The sequence below is a fragment of the Danio aesculapii genome, chromosome 21 (assembly GCF_903798145.1).
Source record: "Danio aesculapii chromosome 21, fDanAes4.1, whole genome shotgun sequence".
Taxonomy (NCBI): Eukaryota; Metazoa; Chordata; class Actinopteri; order Cypriniformes; family Danionidae; genus Danio; species Danio aesculapii.
In genome coordinates this window covers 43,184,343-43,200,593 of record NC_079455.1, presented here as the reverse complement: position 1 = coordinate 43,200,593, position 16,251 = coordinate 43,184,343, and the positions used below count along the sequence as shown (strand labels likewise).

The following is a 16,251-nucleotide window of genomic DNA, read 5'->3' as shown; positions in this document are numbered from 1 at the left end:
TATGGATGTGCGCACGTCTTCAGGCCAAACACTGGCACATAAAGGGTCTTTTCTTGGAGACGTTTGGCATCGCGATGGAAGCTGATTTGCATTGCGTGTGTTGTTTTCTGCAGTTTTCTGATGCTGGACGCTTGTTGGCTGCTCTCTTGTTTTTCTGTTTTTGACCTAAATTCTTGTTTCTTTTTTCTTTCTCTCTTTGTTTGTCTTTCTCTCCTGCTTGACTTTGCCAGTTTAAAGACAATCATGAGGAATGGAGTTTTGAAGGAATTCGCCATGTTTTTTTCATTGTTTTTTCAGAGGAAAAATTCAGAAATGCTAAATAGAAACCCAAAACTCAACTAAAAGCCAGACTTAAAAATTGAGAAATATAAGCTCAGACTTCAGAGGAAAAAATGAGAGTTGAGAAATATTAGCTCAGATTTCAGAGGAATAAATGAGAATTGAGAAATATTAGCTCTGATTTCAGAGGAATAAATGAGAATTGAGAAATATTAGCTCAGATTTCAGAGGAATAAATGAGAGTTGAGAAATATTAGCTCTGATTTCAGAGGAATAAATGAGAATTGAGAAATATTAGCTCAGATTTCAGAGGAAAAAATGAGAGTTGAGAAATATTAGCTCAGATTTCAGAGGAATAAATGAGAATTGAGAAATATTAGCTCTGATTTCAGAGGAATAAATGAGAATTGAGAAATATTAGCTCAGATTTCAGAGGAAAAAATGAGAGTTGAGAAATATTAGCTCAGATTTCAGAGGAATAAATGAGAATTGAGAAATATTAGCTCTGATTTCAGAGGAATAAATGAGAATTGAGAACTATTAGCTCTGATTTCAGAGGAATAAATGAGAATTGAGAAATATTAGCTCTGATTTCAGAGGAATAAATGAGAATTGAGAAATATTAGCTCTGATTTCAGAGGAATAAATGAGAATTGAGAAATATTAGCTCTGATTTCAGAGGAATAAATGAGAATTGAGAAATATTAGCTCTGATTTCAGAGGAATAAATGAGAATTGAGAAATATTAGCTCTGATTTCAGAGGAATAAATGAGAATTGAGAAATATTAGCTCTGATTTCAGAGGAATAAATGAGAATTGAGAAATATTAGCTCTGATTTCAGAGGAATAAATGAGAATTGAGAAATATTAGCTCTGATTTCAGAGGAATAAATGAGAATTGAGAAATATTAGCTCTGATTTCAGAGGAAAAAATGAGAGTTGAGAAATATTAGCTCAGATTTCAGAGGAATAAATGAGAATTGAGAAATATTAGCTCTGATTTCAGAGGAATAAATGAGAATTGAGAAATATTAGCTCTGATTTCAGAGGAATAAATGAGAATTGAGAAATATTAGCTCTGATTTCAGAGGAATAAATGAGAATTGAGAAATATTAGCTCTGATTTCAGAGGAAAAAATGAGAGTTGAGAAATATTAGCTCAGATTTCAGAGGAATAAATGAGAATTGAGAAATATTAGCTCTGATTTCAGAGGAATAAATGAAAATTGAGAAATATTAGCTCTGATTTCAGAGGAATAAATGAGAATTGAGAAATATTAGCTCTGATTTCAGAGGAATAAATGAGAATTGAGAAATATTAGCTCTGATTTCAGAGGAATAAATGAGAATTGGGAAATATTAGCTCTGATTTCAGAGGAATAAATGAGAATTGAGAAATATTAGCTCTGATTTCAGAGGAATAAATGAGAATTGAGAAATATTAGCTCTGATTTCAGAGGAATAAATGAGAATTGAGAAATATTAGCTCAGATTTCAGAGGAAAAATTGACAATTGAGAATTATTAGCTCAGATTTCAGAGGAAAAAGTCTGAATTGAGAAATATAAGCTCGGATTTCAGAGGAAAAAATGACAATTGAGAAATATAAGCTCAGATTTCAGATGAAAAAGTCTGAATTGAGAAATATTAGCTCTGATTTCAGAGGAATAAATGAGAATTGAGAAATATTAGCTCTGATTTCAGAGGAATAAATGAAAATTGAGAAATATTAGCTCTGATTTCAGAGGAAAAAATGAGAGTTGAGAAATATTAGCTCAGATTTCAGAGGAACAAATGAGAATTGAGAAATATTAGCTCTGATTTCAGAGGAATAAATGAGAATTGAGAAATATTAGCTCTGATTTCAGAGGAATAAATGAGAATTGAGAAATATTAGCTCAGACTTCAGAGGAAAAAATGAGAGTTGAGAAATATTAGCTCAGATTTCAGAGGAATAAATGAGAATTGAGAAATATTAGCTCAGATTTCAGAGGAATAAATGAGAGTTGAGAAATATTAGCTCTGATTTCAGAGGAATAAATGAGAATTGAGAAATATTAGCTCAGATTTCAGAGGAAAAAATGAGAGTTGAGAAATATTAGCTCAGATTTCAGAGGAATAAATGAGAATTGAGAAATATTAGCTCTGATTTCAGAGGAATAAATGAGAATTGAGAAATATTAGCTCTGATTTCAGAGGAATAAATGAGAATTGAGAAATATTAGCTCAGATTTCAGAGGAAAAAATGAGAGTTGAGAAATATTAGCTCAGATTTCAGAGGAATAAATGAGAATTGAGAAATATTAGCTCTGATTTCAGAGGAATAAATGAGAATTGAGAACTATTAGCTCAGATTTCAGAGGAATAAATGAGAATTGAGAAATATTAGCTCTGATTTCAGAGGAATAAATGAGAATTGAGAAATATTAGCTCTGATTTCAGAGGAATAAATGAGAATTGAGAAATATTAGCTCTGATTTCAGAGGAAAAAATGAGAATTGAGAAATATTAGCTCAGATTTCAGAGGAATAAATGAGAATTGAGAAATATTAGCTCTGATTTCAGAGGAATAAATGAGAATTGAGAAATATTAGCTCTGATTTCAGAGGAATAAATGAGAGTTGAGAAATATTAGCTCAGATTTCAGAGGAATAAATGAGAATTGAGAAATATTAGCTCTGATTTCAGAGGAAAAAATGAGAGTTGAGAAATATTAGCTCAGATTTCAGAGGAATAAATGAGAATTGAGAAATATTAGCTCTGATTTCAGAGGAATAAATGAGAATTGAGAAATATTAGCTCTGATTTCAGAGGAATAAATGAGAATTGAGAAATATTAGCTCTGATTTCACAGGAATAAATGAGAATTGAGAAATATTAGCTCTGATTTCAGAGGAAAAAATGAGAGTTGAGAAATATTAGCTCAGATTTCAGAGGAATAAATGAGAATTGAGAAATATTAGCTCTGATTTCAGAGGAATAAATGAGAATTGAGAAATATTAGCTCTGATTTCAGAGGAATAAATGAAAATTGAGAAATATTAGCTCTGATTTCAGAGGAATAAATGAGAATTGAGAAATATTAGCTCTGATTTCAGAGGAATAAATGAGAATTGAGAAATATTAGCTCTGATTTCAGAGGAATAAATGAGAATTGGGAAATATTAGCTCTGATTTCAGAGGAATAAATGAGAATTGAGAAATATTAGCTCAGATTTCAGAGGAATAAATGAGAATTGAGAAATATTAGCTCTGATTTCAGAGGAAAAAATGAGAATTGAGAAATATTAGCTCAGATTTCAGAGGAAAAATTGACAATTGAGAATTATTAGCTCAGATTTCAGAGGAAAAAGTCTGAATTGAGAAATATAAGCTCGGATTTCAGAGGAAAAAATGACAATTGAGAAATATAAGCTCAGATTTCAGATGAAAAAGTCTGAATTGAGAAATATAAGCTCGGATTTCAGAGGAAAAATTGACAATTGAGAAATATAAGCTCAGATTTCAGAGGAAAAATTGACAATTGAGAAATATAAGCTCAGATTTCAGAGGAAAAATTGACAATTGAGAAATATAAGCTCGGATTTCAGAGGAAAAAGTCTGAATTGAGAAATATAAGCTCAGATTTCAGAGGAAAAAGTCTGAATTGAGAAATATAAGCTCGGATTTCAGAGGAAAAAGTCTGAATTGAGAAATATAAGCTCAGATTTCAGAGTAATAAAAATTGGAATAGCAAAATGGAAATTCAGAATTTAAAGAAAAATGGAAGAATTGTGGGATGTAAGCCCTGAGTTTAGAGAAAAAACTCTAAAAAATTTTAGAGTTAAAGTCACAATTACAAGATATAAACTTAAGATTCTGTAAAAAAAAAAAAAAAAAAAAAAAAGTCAGAATTGTGAAATATAAACTCAGATTTCAGATAAAAGTCAGAGTTGCATAAACCAAATTCGAATAAACAAAGTCTGAATTGAGAAATATAAGCTCAGATCTCAGAAAAACTCTAAATTCTGAGGAAAAAGTCAGAATTGTTAAATATATAGTCAGATTTCAGAGGAAGAAAAGTCTGTTTCTGTGATAGTCTATAGGAAGCTTTGCAGATATACAGTTGTTAATGCAGTGGTAGTATACTGTAGGTTTGTTTTGGTTTGTGATGATGGCACATAGGAGTGCAACAGTGTATTTTAAGTATGTACAGGTGGATTAAGTAAGACTGGACAATATTATTTTTAGAATGCATTAGATTGCATTAGATGACTTGAAAAGCTATATTTAGAAATAAATGCAAATAATAATTTAAAAAATGAATGTTAAATTAACAAAATTATTTCAAAAACAAGAAATATGACAATCATTCCTGTAAAAAAAAAAATTGGTTATTTTATTTTATATTATATTTAATTAACCCATCCATCTGTTTATATCTTTATTTATTTATTTACATATTTATTTGTTTATTTATATATTTAAATATTGTATGTTTATTTGTACATTTTATTTATTTATATCTATTATAATATATATATATATATATATATATATATATATATATATATATATATATATATATATATATATATATATATATATATATATATATATATATATATATATTGTCTTGTTATGTATTACTGTATAAGAATAACACCGATTGAAATTACAAAACAATTTAGTTATTTATTCATTTTTATTAATTGACTAGTTAATTTATTTATATTAATTGATTAATTCGTTTATATTAATTGATTAGTTAGTTTTGTTTATTTATATTAATTGATTAATTAGTTCATTTATTTATTAATTTAAGTTAATAGGTTAGTTTATTTATAGATTAGTTAGTTAATTTATTTATGCTATTTTACTTGATTAGTTTATTTATAATAATTGGTTAATTTATTTATTTATATTAATTAATTAGTTTGTTTATTCATAGATTAGTTAGTTTGTTTATTTATTTATTTATTTTTATGTTAGTTTATTTATTCTTTTCCAGTTTACCGTTGCATTAAGTCTAATCACAAACAATATATACTCTCTATATTTTTTTATATATATTGTGCAGTGAATTTTCAGTGCATTTTTTTTTCATGATCATCAGAATGCTTGGATTTCTTTATATTTTTAAGCAGTGTTGATTAAACAGATTTATGTTTGATGAGTGATGCTTTTAGATTTGTAAACTGTGTGTAAATGTGCTGATTGTAGTCGCTCACAGCAGATCAGGGACAAATCTGTCAGATCAGGGAAAACGCTGAGGGTGTTTGCTGACGTCTCCGATACTGACTGACTGACTGACAGCTGTTTAAAGTGTTGGACAGAGAGCTGAAATCATCACTTCATTTCACGCCTTTCCCTGATTTTTCAGTAGATATATACGCAAATAGTTGATGGCAATTGTTTTCAGATGATGTCAGCACTGATGCTTTCCTTGGTGCTTCAGTTTTAGTGAAAGATCTTCAGGATTAGAACCAGAGAAACTAAAGCTCTTGTTGCTGTTATTTTATTTATGTTAGTTAAGTACAGGTTATTGAATATATTATGCTGTAATGTAAGTGTTGTGTACTGTATATTGTTATGTCAATAATACAGGATGACCTCGATTTCCTTATTATTTTAATAGTTTACAAAAATGAAAAAAAAAAATCCATTAATAATTACTTATTTATTTATTTATTTATTTATTTATTTATTTATTTATTTATTTATTTATTTATGTCAGTTTTTCCATTTTAACACACAATGAAATCTAAAGCACATTTCAAATAAGAAAAAATATATAAAATAGATATTAAATTGAGAACCATTTTGGTAACAAGACAATTCTGATCATTTAAATTGTAATTTTTATTTTTATCTTTAATTTTTTCTTTTAAATTGTAAATTATTTAATTTGTAAGTTTGATTTATTTATTTATTTTGCACACATTGCATTTAAATCCAAAGTAAATTACAAATAATAATAAATACTACTAACATATTGTTATTATTATTATTAATATTATTATTGATGATGACAGTAGTAGTAGTAATAATAATAATAATAATAATAATAATAATAATAATAATAATAATAATATTTATTATTATTATTATTATTATTTCTAATATTATTATTAATAATGATAAAAATAATATACATAATGGTAATAATAATAATAATAATAATAATAATTTAGATTAGATAACCATACTTTTTACTGTGATATTAAATTATTGATATTCTCAAAATGTTTAAATTATTATTGATTAATTTTCTTGTCGGCTTAGTCCCTTCATTAATCTTGGGTCGCCACAGCGGAATGAACCACCAACTCATCCAGAATTTGTTTCCAGCTGCAACCCATCACTGGGAAACACATACACACTCATTCACACACACATACACTACGGACAATTTAGCCTTCCCAATTAACCTGTACCGCATGTAGTTATTTGAACTCCACAAAGAAACGCCAACTGACCCAGCCGAGGCTCGAACCAGCGACCTTCCTGCTGTGAGGTGACAGCACTACCTACTGCACCACTGTGTTGCCCTGAAATTATTATTATTATTATTATTATTATTATTATTATTATTAGTAGTATTGTTGATGATGATGATGATGATGATTATGATGGTAGTAATAATAATAATGATAATAATAACAATAATAAAATATTATTATTATTATTATTATACTTATTATTACTAATATTTTTAATAATAACGATAAAAATAATAATCATAATGTTAATAATAATAATAATAATGATAAAAATTATTTACATTAGATAACCATACTTTTTACTGGAATATTAAATTATTGATATTCCCATAATGTTGATATTATTATTATTATTATTATTATTATTATTATTAATATTATCATTACTATTATTAGTATTGATGATAATGGTAGTAAAATAGTTTAGATTAGATTATTTTAATTCCCATAAATAAATTTTTGATATTCCCATAATGTTGATATTATTATTATTATTATTATTATTATTTAACTTTAACTTTCACTTTTTCTTCTTCTTCTTATGTATGGTTATCTAATCTAAATTATTATTATTATTAAGTCAAATAATTCAGGTTAACATCGATTATAATTATAATACTTGATAATTGTATAGTTATTGAATGTAATTATATGAAAAATTATTTATAATATTAAGTGTAGTTACATTTTATTATTATTGTCAACAATAATAACAATCTTAATATAAATAATGATAAATAATTATTTGTTTTAAAGCATAATATTCATTTATTATCTATTTTAAAAGTAGATAATTATTTATTAAGCAAATATGATATGATTTTATGATCATTTCTGATTTTGCAGTGATTTTAAAGTAAGCTGAAGTGAAGTTTTTATCTGTTAAACTCAACTCGTCCTCCTGAAAGTCTTGCCGGAAGCTTGTTGTGGGAAAAGATCAAAGGTATCCTAGCAACCGGCTGATCGGAGGCCCCTGATTTAGCCGTCCTTTGTATCGCCTGCGTTCATCACTTTTCCAGCTCAATTGTTTGTGTGCAGGAATGATAAATGTGCTGCCAGAAAAGATGTAAAGAGAAACATGGAGGACAAGAATGAGAGATGCTCGCTGTCACTGAGGACACAACAAAGACTACTTGAGATTCATGTCTGTCTTCTTCTCTTTCTCCATCTCTCCATTCCTCTCCGAGTTCATATTGACACAGATTTCTGGAGGACTTCTGCGCTTTCTTCTCTTTCACTCTTCACACTGCTTGTTCGACAGTTCAGTCATTTAATGGGATTCTTCAAAGATACTTGATTTGGAAATGATTTAAGTAGTAAAAGTGGTGAATGTTTATTTTGCAAGAAAGCCCAATTATTCAAACTTAATACTTTGATAATTACAAGAGAAACCAGTGGACCACATTCCCACGCTCAACACCATTCAGGTCAGTTCGTAAAGTCTGAATGGCTCATTTGAATCCGTGAATCGTTTACTGGAGGCTCATTCTGAATGAATCAATTGAATCAGTGAATTCTTTACTTGAAAATTACTCTGAATGATTTATTTGAATCAGTGAATTGTTTACTTGACTCACTCTGATCGGATCATTGGAACTCCTGAATTGTTTTCTTGAGAATCAATCTGAATAAATAATTTAAATCAGTGAATTGTTTACCTAAGACTCACTTTGAATGACTCATTATTCATTCAAAGTGAATCTCTGGTAATTGATTTAATGATTCAAATAAGGAAATCTTTACTTAAGACTCACCCTGAAAAGATCATTTGAATCAGTCAATTCTTTACTTGAGACTTACTCTGAATGAATCACTTGAAACAGTAAATCATTTACTTGAGACTCACCTGAATAATTCATTCGAATTAATGAATCGTTTACTTAAGACTCACTCTGAATGAATCGTTTGAATCAGGGAATCGTTTAATTGTGAATCACTCCGAATTAATAATTTTAATCAGGGAATTGTTTGCTTTATACTCACTCTGATTATTAATTCAAACACTAAATCATTTACTTGAGACTCACTTTGAATTAGGGGATCGTTTACTTGAGACTCACTCTGAATAAATAATTTGAATCAGTGAATTGTTTACTTGATACTCACCCTGAACAGATCATTTGCATCACTGAATCGTTTATTTGGGACTCACTATGAGTGAAGCATTTGAATCAGTGAATTGTTTACTTGGTACTCACACTGAATGAATCATTTGAATCAGTAAATTGTTAACTGGATGCTCACTTTGAATGAATCATTTGAATCATTCATATACTTGAAACTCACTCTGCATGAATCATTTGGATCAGTGAATCGTTTACTTGAAACTCACTGTGAATTAATCATTTGAATCAGTGAATTGTTTACTGGATGCTCACTCTGAATTAATTATTTGAATCAATCGTTTACTTGAAACTCACTCTGAATTAATCATTTGAATCAGTGAATTGTTTACTGGATGCTCACTCTGAATTAATTATTTGAATCAATCGTTTACTTGAAACTCACTCTGAATTAACCATTTGAATCAGTGAATCGTTTGCTTGAGACACACTCTGCATGGATCATTTGGATCAGTGAATGGTTTACTTGAAACTCACTGTGAATTAATTATTTGAATCAGTGAATCGTTTACTTGAGACTTACTCTGAATTAATGATTTGGATCAGTGAATCGTTTACTTGAGAATCTCTCTGAATGAATCATTTGGATCAGTGAATCGTTTACTTGAGACTCACTCTGAATGAATCGTTTGGATCAGTGAATCGTTTACTTGAGACTCACTCTGAATGACTCATTTGGGTCAGTGAATCGTTTACTTGAGAATCACTCTGAATGAACATTTGAATCAGTGAATCGTTTACTTGAGACTCAAAAATATAATTAATATAAATTTAATATGATAAAAAAATCGGTCATCTCAATAAATGTGATGTGAATGTTTTTTTATTCAAAATAACATTTTGATTTAAACAAAATAAAGTGAATAAAAATGCCAATTTATTAAAGATGAAAACTGTCCATTTTTATGACAATTATAAAGTATTTTTATCATATTTAGATCATATTTTTTATCATATTTAGGATTTTTTTGCTCAAGGTCTTGGTACTTACATAAAGTAGAGGGTAAACTACTGTTTTACTACAAATATCTGGCTGTTTACCATACAGAATCATAGTAAATTCTGAAGGGTTATTGAGAACGCTTCTATTTCTCTCAGCTAATGCCCACTGCTCTTTGGTTCTGCTTCATATGGTTTCTCTCTCTCAGTGTGTGTGTGTTTTGGGTAAAAGCTTCTGGCTGTCAGTGTGTAAATCCAGATTTGGCCTCTTGTTCCCGATTTGCAGAAATCCCGTCACTATTAGGACAAACCGCTGTAATCCTGCTCACCTCCATTCACAGCACATCTGAAGCTCTTTAGTGGAAATATACAGATCTTTTTTGTGGAGAAGTGAAGGATATTTTGAGAGCTTGATGTACAATATTTGTAGCTCTCACTATATTAGTTTGACTATTATATTTAAATTATATTCACCCAAAAATGACAATTTTGCCATAATTTACTCATCCATTTTTTCCAAATTGGCATGCATCGCTGGAAATATTTCTGATTTCTTAAATGACTGATTTTGTTTAGTTTTTAAATAATATTTAATAAACATATTTCTATATTTTAATTATCTATTTTATTTTGGTAGAAAAAAAACATATGCAAAAGATCTCCTTCGAGTCGACAACCAAACGAAGTTTTTTTAGCTCTCCTGGACCAGCAGCCAATCAGAGCCTGGACCACATTAAAATGTGAGCCTATTGGATAACACAAAAAACAAAAAGCGGCGGGACAAAGATATACCCACAATGCAGTGTGCGACAAAAAGAAAGAAATAAACTTTAGTCATAACATCATGAAAAATACAGTGAATTAAAGTTTACTGTTAGAGGCTGTCTATATTCACACACTACTGCAACACATCTGTGGCAATTGTAGAGCGAGGACTGTAATTTGTCTTTTTTTTGTTGTTGTATTGTGTGTTCATCTCTCTCCGCTAGTCATATTTGAGATTCAGATTTAAATCCTGCAGGTTAAGCCTGAGCTGAAGAGCTGGAAGAAAAATCCTCATTTGCTAATCGTTTGACTTGGATTAAATGCGTTTATATGAAGAGATGATTTGCCAGATATTTGCACATCAGGGCTTATTAAAGGGGACCTGATATGCAAAAATCACTTTTATAAGGGGTTTAAACCCTGTTGTGTGAAAATAACCAGCTTCTAATGGTAAAAATGAATTAATTCTATTGTTTATAATCACACTTGGTAAAAACAGTCTGCAGAAACACTTTGATTGACATTCTCTCTTTGTACGTGTCATCAGAGGTGGAAAGCCCCACCCACTAGTGACTATCTCTCCCTTATTAGCATATAAACAGCCCTGAGTAAGAAGCAGTTTTCTGCCATTAGAGTTTTCATCCGCTGATGATATTAGCCCCTTTCGCTCAGTGATACCGGCAAATATCTGTACAATTTCCGGAAGGTCTTTACCGGTAAATTCAAATGCTGTTCACACAGGCAAGGACGTTCAGGAAATTTTCTGGAAAGGACCACTCAAACATCCATTCCAAAATACCGCTGACATCATTAACCGGAAATGAGCTGTAAGTGGCTGTGCCTTTATTAAACATGAAGGGGTTCAGTCTTTTTCTTGATGGTTTCACTTTTATTTAAAACTTTATCATTCATGTAGCTGCTTTCGTCAGAGACCAAATAACTAGGAGAAAAATCCACTGACGTTATCATCCAACAGAAGCGCTAACTGCAGCTGAGGGTGTATTAGATCACGGTTGATCTGTGATCCGTACAACCCACAGTTTGGAACGCATATGACCCACGGATTAATAACTTTTTTGAACTTGTAGATTAATCCAACATTTATAACAATTGCAGAGAGATCGCCTCCCATGGTTGGGTATCGTTTGGGGATATTTCGATACCGGTGCTAAATCGATACTTTTAAAACGGTACCGCTGCCAAAACCGATACTTTTGAGCCACAAAATTATTTGACAAAAAATGTATTATAATCATTATAATTGAACAATATAAATATACATTTATAATAAGTTTAACGTAAACATAAGTTCATATTTGATATATTTGAATTGCATTAATATATTTCATTTGATAATTTGTTTGTTAGCATGAACGCAAGATTTGTATTATGCTATTAACATTACATTCGCTTACTACTTACCTGTGGAAAGGCGGTCATCAAAATCAGCGAGCATCTTTTTTTCTGGGTTGGGGCTTGTGACTACTTTTACATGGACATCAGTGATCTTATGATTTGTCTTAATCTGAATAAGATAATAATATGATTCAGGTGTTTACATGAGATACTTTTTAAATATTACATTTATGATTCCCAGTTACATGTTATAGCACATAGATCCATTAATGTCATTGCGTCACCAGCCTATAAATGTTTAAGATAATTAAAAAATGACTGTTTACGTGGTAGATTCTTGACCAGAGTATTGTCTTAATCATATTAAAATCAGAGTATTGGTGTCCATGTAAACATACTCACTGAAAGTATCAGATGATGTCACAAGCTGTCAAAGACAGTCTATTCCTCACCTTTAAGTTGAATCCATGAGCCCTCAAATTTCATAAGTTTGACGTGTTTTCCCCCTTACACGCAACTTTTGTAAAGCATCTGCTGCATGTTGGTGTGTCAGAATCCTTGCTTGTAAAATATAGCCATACTTTAGAATGCTTAGTTTAAGCAAATTAGATGAACGCGATCATGCGTGTTGATGAAGGGAGTCACTCACTGCATGCACCGTACTGTGCGCTTTGCCTTCTGTAAACTACAATACAAACGCCTGACATCGATGACATCCGTATCCCTCAAAGCTGTTTAGAATTAAATATTTTGAGATGGTGACACAACAAGTACTTATTAGTGCCTTTGATGCAGCCCTTGATGCTTCTTAAGCGTGTCACACACTAGATGCGCCACTCAAAGCTGCGACACAGCGCACACATGACAGTTGAAAGTATCACACACCAGACACGCACATTTGCATGCTATTTAAAATGAAACCATTCAGATGGCGCTCTGTGGTGTGACAGAAATATGAACAGTGTTTTGAGTCATGACTGGGCATCGCGGACAGCCGCCGACTTGCGGCGCCGGTGTGTATACCCTGATAGAAATCTATGTTTAGAAATCTAAAATGCATGGCGCTGCGTGGCGCGTCGCTGAACAACACTTATGGTGTGCGACCTGCTTTACGTTCTTGTCGCAGCACCAGTGGCACCGGAATTAGGCACTAAAATTCAAATGCTGATTCGGTCCAGTGCATACCGGTTACAAAGGCACCGGGTTTCAGTACCCAACCCTATCACCTCCAGTGTCGTGTATAAAAGCGTTTTGGCTTCCCTGTAATATATAATGATGATGGAAAAAGTTGTGTTGGACCTAAATGCTTTCTTAGGCTATTAATTAAGGTGTTTTCTGTCACTGCTTGTTTAGCTTGCGTTAATGCATTCAGTGTAAAGCTGCACAATTAAACATTAAAAGATCGTGATCTCAATTCAAACCCACGCAACATGAATGATAATAATTTGCATATGTTTATTAATTCTTCAAAGCTAAGTTTGATCGAAAGAGATTCAGTTTTTACGCTTTTTCAGTTCGTTACAAATAATTAAATACCACAAAAGTTCTGAGAGAACAGTTTATAGTTCAGATATAAATACTGATGTTTATGGTAAACACTAAAATCGCTGTTTAATGGAACTTGATGCTGGTGAATGTTGTAGCAATTACATTGTGTAACCAACAGGTGGCGACAAACAATCATCAAAATGATGTCCCTGAATAGGTTTTCAGAAATGATCCACCTAATGAAACATGAAGTTTGATGTGTGAAGTGTTGAATCATTAATTGAAAATAAATATGATCTGTTGTACAAGATGTTAGATTTCTATATTCATCATTATCAGCAACAGTAGCAAAGATCATTTTTCGTATTGAATATTTTCCTTTATTCAGCTGGTTCTTTCTTGATTTAGATTATGATTAAAATGACAGCTTCTTAGTTCTTTTTGTTTGTTTTTTGCAGTAATGTTTTGTATAAATGGAAAGCAAATGACATTTGTCTCCTCTCTTTTTTGCTGATCTGAAAAATGGTACGATCCGTGACCATAGTGTGATCCGAACCGTGAGATTTGTGATTCGTTACACGACTAACTTCAGCTAAAAAAAAGCTTTGTTTACACATCTGACGACTTTACAAATTCTGATGGATATTGTAAACAACATCGATGAAAAGAAATGGAGGAACACTTTCGCATATCGAGATGTACGGTATTGTAGGTTACTCAGATCTGACTCACTGGAGCACTCCTTCACATGCACACACCACTGAACGCAAAGCTTCCAGATAAACACACAGCGGTTTATCATAAGCATTTTATTGATCATTTTCTTCCACAGTTCTATGGCTCCAAGAAGGAACATAGAAATGTTATCTGACTTACAGACTGCAGCTTAATGTGTCTGGAGAAGGATTTAAAGCCGTTTAGTTTCATAAACAGGGCAGATGTGATAGACATCCACTTCTTCCGGCATTGTTCCTTCTGCATTCACACCATAGACTGTAAAATATATGGACGTAGCATCCGTGACGTCACCCATAGGTTTCTGAACACTGCAAAAGAAGCTACAAGTAGGCGCGGCAAACCGTCGCCATTTTGATCGCGCGTCATCGCACCCACGGCGGGATACCAAACAAGGGCAAAGAGGTGGAGAGTGAGCGCAGCTACAGACGCCTGCTGGCACTTTGCTTAGACCTAGCAGACAGACTTTACTTTGGGAGAAACGCTTAATACTCTATTACCTGCGACTTGTTTGTGTTCTGACCACATGTGCTTGGCTGTACACTATATCAATAAAGTGTTTAGACTTTTAAAAACACTGTAGTAATACATTCAGCCACTAAACATTGCTCTTATGACGTTTTTCAACAGGAGGAAAACACGAATTACTTCCAAACACTTCAGATATAGTGTGTGTTAGTAAACGCAAGACTATTGATGAAATCCAGCATAACACTGTATGATAACGCTTCAGATGACTGTTCTAGAGCCTACAGCTAATCAATCTGTCACATTCTGGAGTGCTTTACGGGTCTAAAGAAAAATATTAATGATAAATGATCTTAAATAAAACAAATACATTTATAGAGATGGTGTATAAGTATATAACTTTACTCACATGGGAAACGAGGCCACGTGAATGGTTTGAGAGCACAATTAAGTGCACACAGCATCCCATATCATCTAATAATTGTAAGAAATAAGTCCAAAAGGCAGCTGACTGTGTAAATCCACATAAAACAACACAAAAATACGATGAATATGCCGAGATCAGTGGCTAATCTGCCGGATTCAGCTGAGGTGAAGTGACGGCGACCAGCGAGACCTAGCTGTCACTCAAGTGGCCACGCCCTTAATTATGCAAACTTAATATAACCTAATATAAAGGAAATGGATGAGTTATAAAAAAATTCACCCCCCTCACAGTTGTCATGGAGGGTAATAATAGCTATATGAACCAAAATCGTTCTTTGTACCAGGCTGTAAACACCTTTTTTTCTGCTGTAAAGTTGTTGGCCATTCTAGCAGTGGGCTCAATAAAAATCTGCTCTATTATGGAGCCAGGACTAGCGGAATTTTGATGAATTGCAGTTTCAGTTACTTCAGTATTGGCTTCCTGAGAGAGAGCGGGAGGTTGCCGCTTGATTCACACAGAGCAGCATTTCGGGAAATTACTGGTAATTTCTCTTTCAGGATAATGGAAATCTTGCCATTTTTGCTGTATTAAATCTGCCACTATGATGACACATAGGCATTTGTAGCTCCACTCATTTGAAAAGAGCACGATCTCATTTGAATTTAAAGCGACAGTCACCAAAACAATTAGGATCAAAGCCTAAAAAGGTCAGTTTCAGAGAGTTATGAACATTATTTGTGTTTTATTTTGAGCTGAATCTTCACACACACACGTACATACATACGCACACACAGGGACATCATCGACGCATTTTACGTCTTGTAAAAATAGGTCCCCTTTAAATCATTTGTTGGATGGATGTCAAACTCCACTAAACCGATGCTCCTGATCAGCATATGAAGAGCTGCTGAAGTTCAGAGGTCGTGATCCTCCAGAATAAGCGCGATTCAGGCCAAACAAACGCCCGCTGTGAGACTCCATCATTCACAGATATTAATTGTGGCCTGAAGCGTTCAGGAAATCTGCTCAAGAGGAGGATAATAAACATCATTTATCGCTTTGTCAAGTATCTTCTCTTTCAGTGGAATACAAAAGGAGATTTTAGCGTTTTCGACAGATTGTTCATGCTGTTTGTTTCTTTGCAGTGGAAATAAATGGGAATTTGACTGACGTTTAGCTTTAACTTGAA

At 32.0% G+C, this 16,251-nt stretch overlaps 1 protein-coding gene across 4 annotated transcripts in view; it reads left to right on the top strand.

The window, feature by feature from the left end:
• sema4d (sema domain, immunoglobulin domain (Ig), transmembrane domain (TM) and short cytoplasmic domain, (semaphorin) 4D) overlaps positions 1-16,251 on the top strand; it is a 133,856-nt gene that overhangs the window by 42,196 nt on the left and 75,409 nt on the right. The window lies entirely within an intron of this gene.